This window comes from Saccostrea echinata, unplaced genomic scaffold (assembly GCF_033153115.1).
Source record: "Saccostrea echinata isolate AGI-Se365-2 ecotype Australia unplaced genomic scaffold, CSIRO_AGI_Sech_v1 ptg000077l, whole genome shotgun sequence".
In the NCBI taxonomy this organism is placed as follows: Eukaryota; Metazoa; Mollusca; class Bivalvia; order Ostreida; family Ostreidae; genus Saccostrea; species Saccostrea echinata.
Window position 1 is genome coordinate 45,738 of NW_026889826.1, and position 16,594 is coordinate 62,331.

Sequence of the window (16,594 nt, forward strand, 5' to 3'; positions counted from 1 at the left end):
ACACTATTAATTAGATATTGCCAGAAACGGCGGCGTTGAGCGATAATGCGGCGCACCAAATCATCACTCAGTGTTGTGTGGAGCGGTGTTTGACTCCTGTTCATACGGAAAAAGAGCTGGGAACGAAGGAACGACACAAATACTTGTATCAATCACAGGTTTATACATAGTTAAAGAGGTAGGTTCAAAGATGAATGGACTGATTATCCGATGGAAGAAGCGTTTGGTCCACCGTCAAAAATGACGACAAACTGAAAAGGCTAGAGCTGGACGTGGAGTTCACCGTTAAGTATTCGAGCAGTTAGGTTTATAATCGGGGTTTGGAAATTGTCAATTAAAAGAATTTATTCCTTGATTTATTCTTAACTGTAGTATATGTGAAATGGATAACTTGGTAACTAAAAAAAAATAAAATGCAGTATTGAATTTATGCTTTGAACGAATTTTTAAAGACGCGCGATTCCTGAAAAAATTGAAAAAAAATCCACGAGCTACGTCTTGACGTCGTCGGTGTTGCGTCGACAGCTATTTTGAATGATTCGTTTACCAAAGACAAACATTTTATTTATAGAAATATTTTAACAGAAATTTCTGTGAATTATTTTTAAAATGTCGATTTTAATCCATACCAATTTTTAACTTCATAATATGTGAAACCAAAAATATTGAGAATGTTCGCATTTTTCTGGGACAACCCTCGTAAATATTTATATTGAGAAATACGTTGTCCATGACAGTAGCTTGGTTTTAAGATTGAATCTATAAGCAGTTTGAAAAGGACATAAAGCAACACTGACATGAGAAAAATAAGTTTAACGAGTACTCGACTATCGTTCGACTAAAATCCTCGATTATTCGACTAGACTATCTGAGTTAATTGACATCTCTGATAATTTCATTTATTCCGAAACAACTATAGGAAATTTATGCTAATAAATAGTCCCTGCAGCGTTCTATTTTCCCGGCTTTTTGTTCGCTCCCCGATTCTTAACATTTAGGACAACGTGCGTTCTCCGTTCCTTCAGTGTTTTTTCAGCGTTCACAGTTTTTATGTTAATGTTTAAAATTAATGTTAAGCGTTCGCTCACCGTTCGTTCACTTTGCGTTCGACGTGCGTTCAGCGTTCACTCATTGGTCATTGCCAGTCACATTACATTTCTCTTCCTTGGCTTTTCTCCCATATAAAATTCTAATTTTTTTTTTAAAAATCATATGTGAGTTTAACTCTGTAATGAAACATTTTATATACTGTTCTGCATAAACTGCATTTTATGAATATTATTCTGGATTCACCAGGTTCTTGGATATGCATATTATCTTGAGCTCAGTAAAGCTTCATAATACATTTTTTGTAGTATCAGAGTAATCTCCCCCCCCCCCCACCTTTGATTTCCCCTCCAACCGAACCCCAAAAACGAAATAACCTCTGTAATGTTCCCATTTGATGCTGTGTACTTATTAATTTTGTAAATTATAATCAAATCTGAACTACAATCTGGAAAAAAAATCATTTTAATGCAACAATGCAAGAAAAACAAATTCTTTTTCAGAAAAGAAAACGCAGTGCTATCAATGATATGTGCATCTTATCGCGCAAAGTGTTTCCAGTAAACTATGCAGCGTTTCGTGCAAATCGAATAGTGCCACCCATTGAAAAAACAAAAAGTTGAGCTCAGTACTGGATTAATTTCTTCAAAAACTTACCTCAACTGCACAAAAGTTCGATTTCAAAAAATTCCTTAGACGTCTATCAACTACTCTTGTAGTTGACATCTTCAGGAAGCGCGTTTGACCGAATTATCTTGCAACACTAAATGGCAAAATAAATAAGCGCATTTTTCAATGTTCTCAATTTCAGACCAAGGAGGTCTATAAACAAGGATTATAAGGAATGCTTTGTTGTGTTAAATAGTTAAAGAGTATGTTAGAAACACGTTAGTAAATTTTTTATTTTTTGAGATGGCAGTTTGAAAAACACGGAGAAATAAATCGAAAAACAGCGCAATATTTTGTATGCAATAAATATACACTTTTTTCAGTGGGTAGCACTGTAGCTCTCCGGTCTGTCAATATATATATATATATATATATATATATATATATATATATATATATATATATATATATATATATATATGTGTGTGTGTGTGTGTGTGTGTGTGTGTGAGGGTGTGTGTGTGTGTGTGTGAGGGTGTGTGTGTTGGTTTCACCGATCACCCGAGGACTATGGTGTGAAAAAACACCTTTACTCCGAGGACGTAAATTTCTTCCGAGGACTTTCTCCACGTCCTCGGAAAAAAATTGCTTGTATCGTCACAAAATATCGAGCTACATCACGTGGTGAAATTTGGTGAAAGTCCTCAGAAGAATAGTGAGATGTGAAATTGTGTTACACCATCACACACTTTTATCGTCTGCCATAACACACATTTGATATTTTAGACGCGCGCTGATGCGCGCGCATCCAAACAGGATATTTCCGATGCGCAATGATGCATGCGCATAGGAATGGCGGAAATGATGAAAGGTCTTGACTTTTACGTCTCAATATGTAAGTATTCACTGTATATTTACTAAACGTTGTTTTCATTAATGAAAAATAAATAATCTTAGATAAAAAAGACATTTAACAAAGAATTTTAATGCTAGTATCTGTACTTACATGTAGATGTAAACAGATAGGACATACACGAACATTAATAGGAAAAGACATAAACAGATAAATGATAGATCTCATTTGACTACTTAAAAACTTGTAATTGAGGAAAAACTGTCAATGAAGAAGGGGAAATGATAAGCACGGAAAACATATGTTTATACCATGTTCTTTTCTATGAGCCTTTCAGGTTTTTAGGTGACATTAACTTGTTGACAAAACGCTTGCTTATAATAACCCCCCTCCCCCCTTCTAAAGATTTTTTTTAAAATGACAAAACACTTGTACAAGCAATGATACCTGGCACTGGTTAACTTAATTCACACGAATTAAGGTAGGATTATTAAAAATGGCAGTTTGTAAATTTAGAATTTACAGAATTTAAAGAGCCAAAATTACTGAAAAGGGAAACTAAAATTTCGATCATTTATCTTCACATGACAATCTTAGATTCCTCACTTTTTCATTGTAGAGACTTTTTATTTGGAATCGAAAAAAATGTATAGTTACTTTGACATAGTTTTCAGAAATGGAGCAGTAGATTAACTTGTTAAAAAAGTAGCATGCATGCAAATCTTTAATTTATGGAAAAGCAAAATTTAAAAGAAATATTCTATTCTTTTGGGAAAACATGGTTAAGTTTTATGGGTCTGAAAAGCAGTGGTGATCAAGAAAACAAGACCAACCGTACTCAGTATTTATAACTTAACAAACTTTCAGAAACTTATAAATGGAATATTAAGGTAATGGATTTTGTTTATATTTGTTGTTGTAAAACTCGAGATTAGTATGAATACTTATGCACACTTCAATTCATTTAATGTTCCTTACCTTTCATCTTCAAAACACAAAACTGATCTCCATGTTTGTTTCACGTTCCTTTGAGAATTTTTCGCTCATATTAAAAAGCCACCACTTGCCGGTGGAGGGCTGCAAATTCAAAACTGTACTCAGTACTTATGGCTTTTGAGCAGTGAGGGATCTTTTTCATGTCAGCACTTACTGCGACACAGGACCTCAGTTTATAAGGTCTCCTCCAAAGACCGGTCTCCACGTTCTGCTATGGGATTTGAATCCACAATGTAAGGATCATCTTACTCCTCGACTCGTCGCCCGCATGGCGCAGTGGTTAGAGCGTCTAGAGTCGCGGAGTAAGGAGTTGATCCTTACGTCACGGGTTCAAATCCCACTGTGGGATGTGGAGACCGGTCCTTTGGATGAGACCGTATAAACCGAGGTCCCGTGTCGCAGTAGGTGCTGGCAGGAAAAAGATCCCTCACTGCTCAATGGCCGTAAGTGCCGAGTATAGGACAAAATTTGCAGCTCTCCACCGGCAAGTGGTGGCGTCTCCATATGAGTGAAAAATTCTCAAGAGGGACATTAAACAACATAAAAACAAACAAACAAACTCCTCGACTCTAAAGCAAATGCTCTAACCATTGCACCATGCAGGTGACTTTGATCTCCATGCCTCAGTGGAAATGACTTGATAGCCTCTTATAGGAGTAATTGTCACTGACTATATGCACTACCTATGTAGTCACATAAACCAAATACTGCTGCTCTTTGAGACATAGTTTATAAGTCTTATATAATGCACTTAAAATAAGTCAAGATTCCTAAGAATTTCAAACATCCCATTCATTCAAAGAGTTAAAAATAATCAATACCTCAGGAAGTTTCGACAATTCTTAGATTTGAAAAATATTTGCTCAAATTGAATTAGATTTCATATTTTATTCTGTTTATGTCAAACATGATGTTCTATTTATTAACAATTGATTTCTCTCCTTGGTAAAATGATTTTTTACTGTTTATTTAACGTCCCTTCAAGAATTTTTTACTCATGTTAAGAAGCCACCACTTCCCTGTGGAGGGCTGCAAAATTAGACCTGAACTCAGCACTTATGGCCATTTATATTAGCAGTAAGGGATATTTTGTGCAAACACCTACTGCAACAAAGAACCTGCTTTATACGGTTTTATCCAAAGGACCGGTTTTCAGGTCCCACAATGGTATTAAAACCCTTGAAGTAAGGATCAACTCCTTACTTTGCAACTCTGGAGCAAAAGCTCTATACTTTATGCCACGTGGCGACTGGTAAATTGATAAACATGCACTAAATATGTTGACTCTACCACAGGCCTCTATGTGACCTCTAAAATTTAGGCACCAACTGGCTCCTTATGAAAAAAAAAATTTAGTCACCAATGCAAATTTTTTGCCGCCAGGTAAATTTTTCTTAGGCACCAATCTAAAAACTGATATTAGTCAATATTAGAGACATGTCCATTGCTTCTTTTCGGCTCTTTCTAAAAAAAAAAATTGAAAATGTTTATAGTTCAGTAATTTGATGATCACCAAGCCAATTTAAAATGGTCACCAATTTGGCAAATTCTAGAAAAATTTTAGGCAACAATCATAATTTTTAGGTGCTATGGCGACTTAATAAGTCACCAATTAGACCTATACCATACATCGTATGCCCTGTAATTGTTTTCACTATCTGCACATTTCTGATTTTTTTGCCTTTACAAATCAACTTGGTTATAAAGATACATGACTGTATAATTTTTGTAAAAAGGTGGATTTTTAAGTTAAATTTCTTTTGGTTTAAAGCTAAGAAAACTTAGATATTATAGCTAAAGGACTGGTTATTAAGGGACAAGCTTAAGTATTTCTGACACATTTATTCTATCCCCTTTAAAATTACCATGGGGCTATAGATACAGGTTGGTCATGTGATCAAATCCCATGGAATCCAAAGGGCTTTATGGTAGGTAACAACATATGACTATAGTCCCATAGATGATAAAATATTATACTTTTCATGTTACATTTTGCCCATATATGAAGCATTAGAGTATTATAAATTGTGTATAAAACATTAATGTTTTTACTTTGAATTTCAAATGTCAAGCGTCACCTGTGTGGCACAGTGGTTAGAGCATTTGCTCTAGAGTCGCGGAGTAAGGAGTTGATCCTTACGTTGTGGGTTCGAATCCCACTGTAGGACATGGAGACCGGTCCTTCGGATGAGACCATATATATCGAGGTCCAGTGTCGCAGTAGGTGCTGGCATGAAAAAGATCCCTCACTGCTCAATGGCCCTGAGTACCGAGTACAAGTCAAAATTTGCAGCTCTCCACCGGCAAGTGGTCGCATTTCCATATGAGTAAAAAAATTCTCGAGATGGACGTTAAACAACAACAACAAAGTTAACTGGAAGTCCGAACCACTTATTTTTTAAGAAATTAACACTCGATATCTTGAATACTCCTATATCTCTAAGTTTTTTCAGTTCCATCTATTTTAAAATAATGAGGTTTGACTGTGCATGTTTCTTATTTAGCATTTGATGAATTTCATATGAATCACCAACAAGTTTTCACATTTTGATGCAAACTTTTATAGTTCTAAACAACCACCCACTCATTAATCAATTACTACATATAATTTAAATAAAATAAATTAACAATTAGTTAAAAGTTCATAATTATATACATTTTACCAACTCTTTTTATGTATTCAACTACAAGATATTATATACATAATTTAAATAAATTTAAATTGATCAGAAATGTCAAAATGGAAAGTTTGAGAAACCTGGCTTCATTTACTGGACAGTACTGAAATTGTAGAAAAGAAGTTCATTCATTTATCAATTGCTACAGTAGAATTTATTATCTTGATACATCAGCTTTGTATATTTATTAGTATGATTGCAAATAGATGAACAGGCAGGCACATATGCTAAAGTGTTCCTTCACTTTGATTTTTTTAATTATTTTAATACATACTACCTATTTTTGAAACATATTTTCTGATCTGTTGGTAGAACGAATCATAAAATTATTTTACCAAACTTTTTCATTATTTCATAAATATCTCTAAAGCTTTTGAATATGTTCCATGTATACTGCCCTACTCATCTGCAAAAATGGGTACAAAACTGGTTGTTACAAAGAAACTTGGAAGTACTTGCACATGGACTACTTGGGAGCTACTTCATAGTTGGATTACTTTTTCTGTTTAACACGACAAAATGCTATAATGGTTACAACCAAAAAGATTTACTTGAAATGCTTCACTTATATAGTTACTGTACCCATTTTTGCAGATGAGTAGGGCAGTATACATGGAACATATTCAAAAGCTTTAGAGATATTTATGAAATAATGAAAAAGTTTGGTAAAATAATTATAATTTCATTGCCTCAATTGATATAATTCATGTTTCTTTGGATTGAAAAATCTTTATATAACCTTCAATAAAAGTCCTTAATTATTTCCTATGTATCTTAAAACACGAGATCTGATTGGTTAGCAACCAGGGTGTAAATTTCCTTACACCCAGCTAAAGCTGGGGTGGGGTGGGTGGGGTTAAATAATGTGACATCACAATGAATAGTTTCTATATCAAATAAACACCATACAACATGATGTCACGATGTATTGAAGCATGTAGTAAATCAATAGTTTAAAATATTAGTGGAATTGGGTTTACAGAGAAATTATTAGGTTATATAGGAAATAAAGATTTGTTATCCAGGTGTAATCAAGGGTGTACAAAGATTTACCTGTTAGCAAATATAACCTAACACTGGGTCGTATTTTGGCTGACTTGCTTCATACCAATTGTTAAGCCTTTGTTTATATGCTAAATTTGACTATTGAATATTCCATCTACTTGATCAATATATAGGGCTCACAGTGGGTGTGGCCGGTCAACAGGGGATGCTTAATCCTCCTTGGCACGTGATCCCACCTCTGGAATTTCAGGGGGTCTGTGTTTATGCAGTGTTCAAAGATTTGTATTGTTTGTAATTTTTATGAAATAGATCACTGTTCATTATCTTCTCTTTTTCACTCCATATCCATACCCCGCAATCATAACTTTGACCTTTTGACTCCAGAATCAAGAGGAATCATCCTCTCCACTGGAGTAGAGACTGATCTAAAAGCCAATTTGAAAGCAACTAAATCATAGACACAAATTTAATTTCTGATGTACATATACCCTAAATTAAATTAGTGACTATTGTCTGCCCCAAAATAAATACAGGGACCCAAGACTTTATCTTTAAAATAATTAAAAATTCTTTTAAACAATGTATAAGTACTGCACAACAAATGTAAATCACATAACACATAAATATGCATAGACATTTAACACATATTACAACAGGGTGATTGGGCTATGTGTATATGTTTAAGGTGTGCAATAGAACATCTCCTATGACACGATACAATATTTTACAAGATGGTGTGTATATATCGAATAAATTATGTGATATTTTGTTTAGTATATTACTATATAGGTCTCTGGGTATTGCTAAGAGACCCCTAACATAGAATGAAATGCAAGTTGGGACCCATGCATATAGTTTTCTCGTTTATTTAATTAGACGCATGCAATTTCTTCACTTTAAGAGCATATTTTATGATTAAACAAATGCCATTTCAAACTCTACCAGATATACTGTAATACAGTGCCCTACACTCAGTATGTGTACAGGGTGATAAAAAATACATTATCAATATTGCCATTTATCATGTTTATTTACCAATAATTTCAAAACTTTTTAATTCTGTATTGCATATTTATGAAAAAATCATGACGATACTATCATCAATTACTTGCAATAGGATTAATCAATAAAATAAATGAATTGTGCATTTCCGTCCTCATCACCATCTTTCTTCAGCATCGACTGATACGAGGTTCGACATGGCAATTATAAATAAATATTTATCTTTTTATTCTGTCTTGAAATGCTGTACAGCTGGTCTGAAAAAATGTGATGGATTACCAGAGGAAATAAGATCTGATTTATTAGAATTAAATGTTCTGTATTTAAAAAAAAAAAAACGGGTTGGCAATTTACGAAACAATAGTGGGTCGGGTTATTTAGCCAACCAAAATGGCAGTACAGGCTCCGACCGAGGACTGAGGAAGCTTAGGATGACTAATAAGAATGGTTGCGGCGAGTGTTTTGTTGTGGAAGTATTAGAAGAATGTGTAAGAAACATACGGTTAGTCGCCTAAGTTCAAATCTATCAAATTCAAAGTTTTAATAAAAAGATATCTACAATTCTACACTTGGACGATACACTGATACACAGTCATTTAGCTGGTACAATCACTAGTGGGGTTAAAAAATAATTTAATTCATAGTTTAACTTGCTGTAGTCCTTGTAACAACAGTAAAGCAGTGTAGATACCAAACACCAAAACCAAAAAATATAAAACTAACTTTTTGTTTGCACTGCAATAGACTGATGTCATCTGGAAGAGGAAGTAGTTGTAGATAGAATTTTCTAATCATTAAAATGATTAATGAGCTTCAGACCCGGTTTAAGAGAGGTGTGGTGAGGGCTCGTCTGGAGACGCAGTTAGATTATTTAACTAATTTAAAAGTAGTTCGTGCCCCAAAGCTATTAAAGAGTTTTAAGACCGCGTTACAACATCCTGATGACTAAATGCACCCTCCTCCATCACATTAAAACCCAAGAGGATTCTTATAAATTTATACTGGTACATAAACAAATTGATTGAAGAAATGCCCATGTAGAAAACGCATGGTTTTTTCTCGTCAATGTCGTAGCATTATACTGGTGGATGAAACTTGACATATTAGTATTGATAGAATACTTCCAATTACAATTACTTGTTTTTAATTTTAACCTAAAATCATTAAAGTCATGACTGTATTTGTAGACCCCTACAGTTTTGGGTATTTCGAATCCTGTGTGTACATGAGAGCAGATGAATAAAATACACATGCTGCACACTTGTTATATTAATTTTACATGTCAGATGTACACTCAATTTTTAGACAGGACCAAACTTTTACTAGTCAGTGTCGATCAGACATGCCTTATAAATGTTAAACCCTGTGTCCGAATGCATAAATATTTTTTACTTGTCTGATTCTGAACAGATTTAAAGAAATTTTTTGAACTTAATGAAGGCTGAATTAGCTATAAAAATAACTGACTTATTTAGATTTGTGTTATCATGAAGATAGAAATATTAATTGCGCTCCTCCTCTCATTAGCAATATTTATCGAGGTATAACTGAGTGTTAAAGATGGAAAATTTATGCTATGCTATAAGTACATATTTTAACTTCAGTATCTTGAATCGTAGGATATCACAAAGTTTTTTCTAGGACCCATTAGGTTCGATGTTTATATTCTACTCTAAAATGCTTAAAAATGAGTTTTTATACTACTGGTATCATTTACATTTTTGAAAAACATTTTTTATTAATTTTTTTTATCATGTTTTTATCACAAATATAGTTTCACTATATATACCATGAAGAATTCACATCACATCAGAAACAGTTAATAACAAATGCTAGAAACAAATACAACAAAACAGAAACAGTTGTAACACCCTCTTGATCATCCTCGTGTGCTTTTATGCTACATATTATAATAGCTCGGGTTCGAGATTTAATGCTGTTGGTTGCTAAGGCAAATATAAACAAAAAATGGGGCAGAGTTCCTGGGCTCGACATTGTATGCTCATCCACTTGTCCAGTACATGTACCAGTAAAATTTTTCATGAACAAGTGATAATTACTGACCACTTGTCCGATTTGACAAGGGATATTTTTCTAGGAAGAATTTTTTTTTTAGCTGAGCATGAAAACTTAAAGAATTAAAATTTGTTGTCAACTTTTTATCGGAGGTTCAAAATGAAAACATGCAATGCATGCGGTTTGTAAATAGTTAAATGTTGAATGATCCTGCTCGTAATAATGATGGCCCTGGTTGTCAAACTTGATCAGGAACAATGTTACTATAAACTTGTCTGAAATATCTGATGTTTTTCAGGCATTTGTCACAATTTTAATTTTAATATTTAAAGTACCAGGAAGTTGACTACTTAGAACTACAGTAACTAATTGAAACGTGTACTTTTACTGAAGGAAATTTGGGTTTTTATTATCTGGCAGGAGAACTTTAGCAAAAGACAATTTAGGCTACAAAGGATAAGCAAAAGAAGGCAAAGAAAAATTTGAAGTCATATAGTCAGCTATTTCTTGTTACTATTTTTCTTTCATACATGTAATTATATAACATGATTTACATCTACTTTAGGATAGGATGATACAGTTTAGTAATTTGCAATAGATGTGTCCACTCAAAATCTCAAAAACAGACTCAATGAATGTATTATAGACTATTGTAATGTACAATATTTTTTCAAATTGTTAAATAGGTCTTTTATGAAATATTTTTATACAAGTAAAAGTTATGTTCAGACAAGTAAATTTCACAATCACTTACTTCGAGGGTAACATACCAGAATATTTTCCCCAATTGTGTCACCCAATGTCGAATGCATATCTTGTCATTTAATTATTCAGTTTTATTTATTTCAATATATTAATATCCAAAAACATTATTGCTTATGTAATTGCTAGTCATGAGGACCCCCTGGAGATAAGCCTATTATGGCAATAGATGGGACTGAAAAAAAAAAAAACCTTTGAGAAACAGATAATTGAGGTTTCAAGAATAGAGGGTAAAGTTCATAAACTCACTGAACTTGAGCACTTAGACATATCCATGGTATTTGAGAAAGAGTTTTAAAATACATAAGTAAAACTGTCATTAACAATAAATTTTATTTCTCCATTTTTTATTTTAGCACCTGAGCCAAAGGCTTAAGAGAGGTTTTCTGATCAAAATTTGTCTGTTGTCTGTCACTGTTGTTGTTGGAGGTGGCGACATAAACTTTTCACATTTTCATCTTTTTCTCCAGAACCACTTTGCCAATATTAACCAAACTTGCCACAGAGCACCCTTGGGTAAAGGAAATTCAAGTTTGTTCATATGAAGGGCTACACCCTCTTTCAAGGGGAAATAATTAAGAATTGTTGTAAATTTAATGGCATCTTTAAAAACATTTCTTCTCAAGAATCAGTGGACCAGAAAATGAAAATTCTCTGAAAGCTTCATTACTTAGTGTACATTCAGGTTTGTTTAAATCATGACCCCCCCCCCCCCCCCCCCCCCCCCCAGGGTAGGGTGGGGCCACAATGGACAATCAAATTTTTACATATGAATAAATATACATCATCATGTGTAGTAAAAAAAAAAGTAGAACAGCAAGGCCATAGTGACTTGGGTGAGCATTGTTGCCCATGGCCACTTGTTCTTTTACAGGCATTTTTTACTTTGACAAATTGCACTTTAATAATATAACTATAAGCTTAAATTGGATAATATTTTATTAACCATAACATTGTTAATCAAACTTTGGTGAAACTGTGAAATTAACTTGTCAAATGACTAGAAATTTCTTACTGAATCTAGATATGGATATACAGTTCTACAACATTTAAAATTTTACTGTGGCTCAGCACACATAAACAAAAATTTTTGGAGATCAATAACATTTTGTCGAAATCAAAGACAAAACCAAATGCTTGGGTATTTATTTACAAAGTTTGATTTGTTAATTTTTTACCATATGAATAATTTACCCTTTCTTTCCAGTAGACCCTTGTTATGCCATGCTTAGCTTAGAGCCAGGAATAGCAAATCAAAATGAACTTAGTCAGTTATTGTTCTTTGTAGAAAGAGACAATTTCTTTTCAGGTTTTCTTTTTCGGTTTCTCATTTTAGGCCTACAGTATTTATTTTTTACTCAAATATTAGGAATATTATACTTGTGGGCAATCAATGAATTTAAGGAATATTCCTTTTTTAGGTGCTCATGATGCAACTTCCTGGATGGTGTGTAAATTGTTTATCAGCATGTGAAATCCACATGATTGAAGGTATCTTACCTATCAATAATATCAATTTTCTCTATTAAAAGCTGCATAAGGAATTATTTTATTTCTGGTCTCAAATTTTTGTCCAAGCATCATTCATTTTTTCTTCATCTTTTATCTAGTGAGGGTCATATTAATTGATTAATAATTTAATCAAGGCTTTATAGTAAAATATAGTGAATTATTTTCTTGTGTATGACCTTTAAAGGGGCATAGACTCAGATTTGAAGTTAATATTTTCTAAAATTTTCGACTAGATCATGACATGTGTGGCTATAGTATTTCACAGGGAAATATCATTAAAAAAACTTATTTTACCTGGAAATTATTGAAACTACGAATTTAGGGACGCATTTGATTGACACATCCTTGCACTTTCACAAAGTAAAACTTCATCCTTGATACTTAAAAAAAGTAGAAATTTTGTTGTGTTTTAGTAAAAAAAATTAAAGATAAAATCCAGAAAATTCACAGTTGAAATGTGAGAAAGCAAAACCAACTCATCAGTATTGTCAGTCCGTGCTCAGTGATGTGTGCAGAGTTTAACAAATTGAACACACCCAATGGAACGTAAACTGTTTTGTGTTCAATTTGTTAAACTCTTCACACATCACTGAGCATGGACTGACAATACTGGTTAGTTGGTTTTGCTTTCTCTGATTTCTACTCTTAATTTTCTGGATTATATTTTTTATATTTTTTCATTAATATGTATCAAAAAACCTATTTTTCTTAAGTATTAAGGATGAAGTTTACTTGTGAAAGTGCAAGGATGTGTCAATCAAACGCATCCCGAATTTAATAGTTTCAATAATTTACAGATAAAATAAGTTTTTTATTATATTTCCGTGTGAAATGCTATAGCCACATATATGTCATGATATAATACAGACAATTTGAGAAAATATTTCAAAATGTCGAATCAGTGTCTATGTCCCTTTAAGAGTAACAGGTAACTTCACTTTTGAAAATAATTTTTCTTATTTCAGGAGAAGTCTTCCTTGTTAAAGATCAGCAATGGCAGATAAACAATTCATGATGCAATCTGCTCACTAAAAAGATTACACCAATACATCCCATGACATGTATTTCTACCTGTCACCTATGTAACTTTTGTCATGCTCTTCAGAGAGGTAAGAAAACAAAATAATTATGAAAAAAAATTTTGGTAAAAGTGACACTTAGAGATCACTTTACATGGTGTCTGTCTGTCTGTCATACCCTAGATCCTGAGAACTGTAAGAGGAATGGATTTGATACTTTGCACTTGCATTGCTTGGCACTTTGGCTTTTGTAAAATACCATATACAGTCAAACTCGTTTACATTGAAATTTAAGGGACCTTGAGATTTATTTCAAAGTAAACGAATTTCATTATATCTGTGTGCTATGAATTACATAAAAAATGTAGATACAGTTGAACTTCATTATCTGGAACACTGATATCTTGAATACCATGGATATGTCAAAGTGATTTGCTGTAACAACCACTTATTCTTTAAGTATTTTACCCTCGATATCTCGAATCCTCAGATATCTCGAAGTTTTTTCTTGGTCCCTTCAAGTTAGAGGTACCGAGGCTTGACTGTACAGTAAAAAAAATATACAATTGCGAATTCATATTTTTTACATAACATTACATGCAGTGTTTCAGAAATGTACTTATTTCTATTTTTCAAAAAAGTCCTAAATTTTTTTTACTGTTTTATTTTTTTTTTTTTTTTTTGGATCTGTGTTAGAAAACTATCAAGACTATTTATACACGAAAAAAGTTCGTCCTGAACATTGCCGCATAGATGCAATGATTTGTCAGGTTCGAATCTATAGAACAGCCCTGTCTCATCAGCATTGAAAACATATGCTTCATATACTTCAATTCAAGAAGTTTATTTTCCATTTACTTAATTACAGTGGATTTATTTACTCCGGCACTTTCTCCACTAGGGCTGTGTCAATATATTGATTAATCAATACATATCGATATTCAGGAATTTATCGTATCGACAAACTAACTTCCAATACGTATTGGGCAGACTGTTTTTCTTATAATTCTGTGAAAAAGTTGGGAATTTCAGTCACCAAAGATAATTTTTAACTGTTTTTAATTAAAACTGGTCAATAATAAAATAAACATTAAGGAGATAGCACATCTTAATTAACTATTGCAAAATTCATATACAACTATATTTTAACATATTAGTTTTTCAGTCATTAAAAGTTTGAATTTGAAGTGTTCTTTGTAAAGACAGTGAGACATATGAACTTCCAATTTGGTATTAAAACACCCAGTTTTTATCAAATTTATGCATTAAATGATTTACAAGACCTTTTTGCTAGACTTATTTTAGAATCCAATATATTGCATATTGCTTTATAAAATATCTTATCGAAATATTTTGGTCAATACACAGCCCTATTCTCCACACACCAATGTACACATGACACCCCTGTATATTTTATCCATGTCGGTCTTAATGCCATAGTTAGAAAATAAAAATGGCGACTAATATGTTACGGTGAGAAATGCTCAATGATTATTGTTTTATCTATACAACACATAATTAAATTTGTACAGGTCCACCAACATCAAATCACCAGTGAAAAATTAACACGTGCTAGACTTTATATATAGTCAGTCACCTGAGTCCACGCGTCGCAATCGGCAACTTCAATGTACCCGTTATCAAAACTGCTATAAGCTTTGTGTTCAGCGGACCCCAAAATCACTTCAAATTAACAGAGTTTTTCAAGTTAACCAATTTCAATCTAAACGAGTATTTATTGCAAAGAAACTGTACCAGCATTTTAGGAGAAACCCAGTTCATTTCAAACAAACCGATTTTTCAAACAAAGAGAGTTCAATGCAAGTGAGTTCGTTACATTACAATTCAGTTGACCTTGACCTTTGATTGTATAAAATCACTCTGGAGGTTGATTGAATTATTATTATTTTTTTCTTTGTTTTTTGATTTTGAGAGGCAGGATTTTGATAATTAGCATTTATATCACATGTTACTGTATATGAGCTCATGACACTGTACTTTGAAACTGTATGCAATATAACCACACAAACTGAAATTTAAATACAATGAAAAGACATCAGGATGGGTATACCAAAAGTATCGTTGTAGAGTAAATAGAGACTGAAATCTCTTTTGGAAGATATCTGGGATAAAGATATATTTATTAAAAATAATTATTTTAATTATTATACCCCCATTCCGAAGGAGAGGGGGGTATACTGTTTTACCCTTGTGTGTCTGTCTGTGTGTCTGTCTGTCTGTTCGTAACAAATATTTCGTCACAGTTTTCTCAGCAACTACTCATCGCAGATGCTTGAAATTTTAGTACACACTTTATTGAGGTATGCCATATGGTGGGATTCATTTTCATACGAATCTGATTTCAACTTCCTATTTATCCGTGCATCTGTCTGTACCATACATAACAAATTTTGGTTGCAATTTTCTCAGCAACTACTGATTGCAGATGCTTGAAATTTTAGCACATTCTTTGTTTAGGCATGCCATATAGTGGGATTTATATTTGTACGAATCCAATGTCAACTTCCTGTTTATCCGTGCATCTGTCCGTACCATACATAACAAATTTTGGTCGCAGTTTTCTCAGCAACTACGGATTGCAGATGCTTGAAATTTTAGCACACTCTTTGTTTAGGCATGTCATATGTTGGGATTCATTTTTGTACGAATCCAATGTCAACTTCCTGTTTATCCGTGTGTCTGTCCGTACCATACATAACAAATTTTGGTCGCAATTTTCTCAGCAACTACTGATTGCAGATGCTTGAAATTTTAGCACACTCTTTGTTTAGGCATGTCATATGTTGGGATTCATTTTTGTACAAATCCGATGTCAACTTCCTGTTTATCCGTGTGTCTGTCCGTACCATACATAACAAATTTTGGTCGCAATTTTCTCAGCAACTACTGATTGCAGATGCTTGAAATTTTAGCACATTCTTTGTTTAGGCATGTCATATTTTGGGATTCATTTTTGTACAAATCCGATGTCAACTTTTTGTTCATCCTTGAGTCTGTCCATAACTGAACTTGTGTATATTCACATCAGAATGTATATTCACATCAAAGCAGGGGTATTACTAGTGAACATTGGC

General features: G+C 33.1%; 1 long non-coding RNA gene across 1 annotated transcript; it reads left to right on the plus strand.

Moving 5' to 3' along the window:
* The first annotated feature begins 8,554 nt into the window (after nt 1-8,554).
* LOC133176643 (uncharacterized) lies at nt 8,555-13,552 on the plus strand. Its single transcript, XR_009719506.1, has 3 exons — nt 8,555-8,692; nt 12,390-12,459; nt 13,446-13,552. It is a non-coding gene; the product is annotated as an uncharacterized LOC133176643 (long non-coding RNA).
* The last annotated feature ends 3,042 nt before the right edge of the window (nt 13,553-16,594 follow it).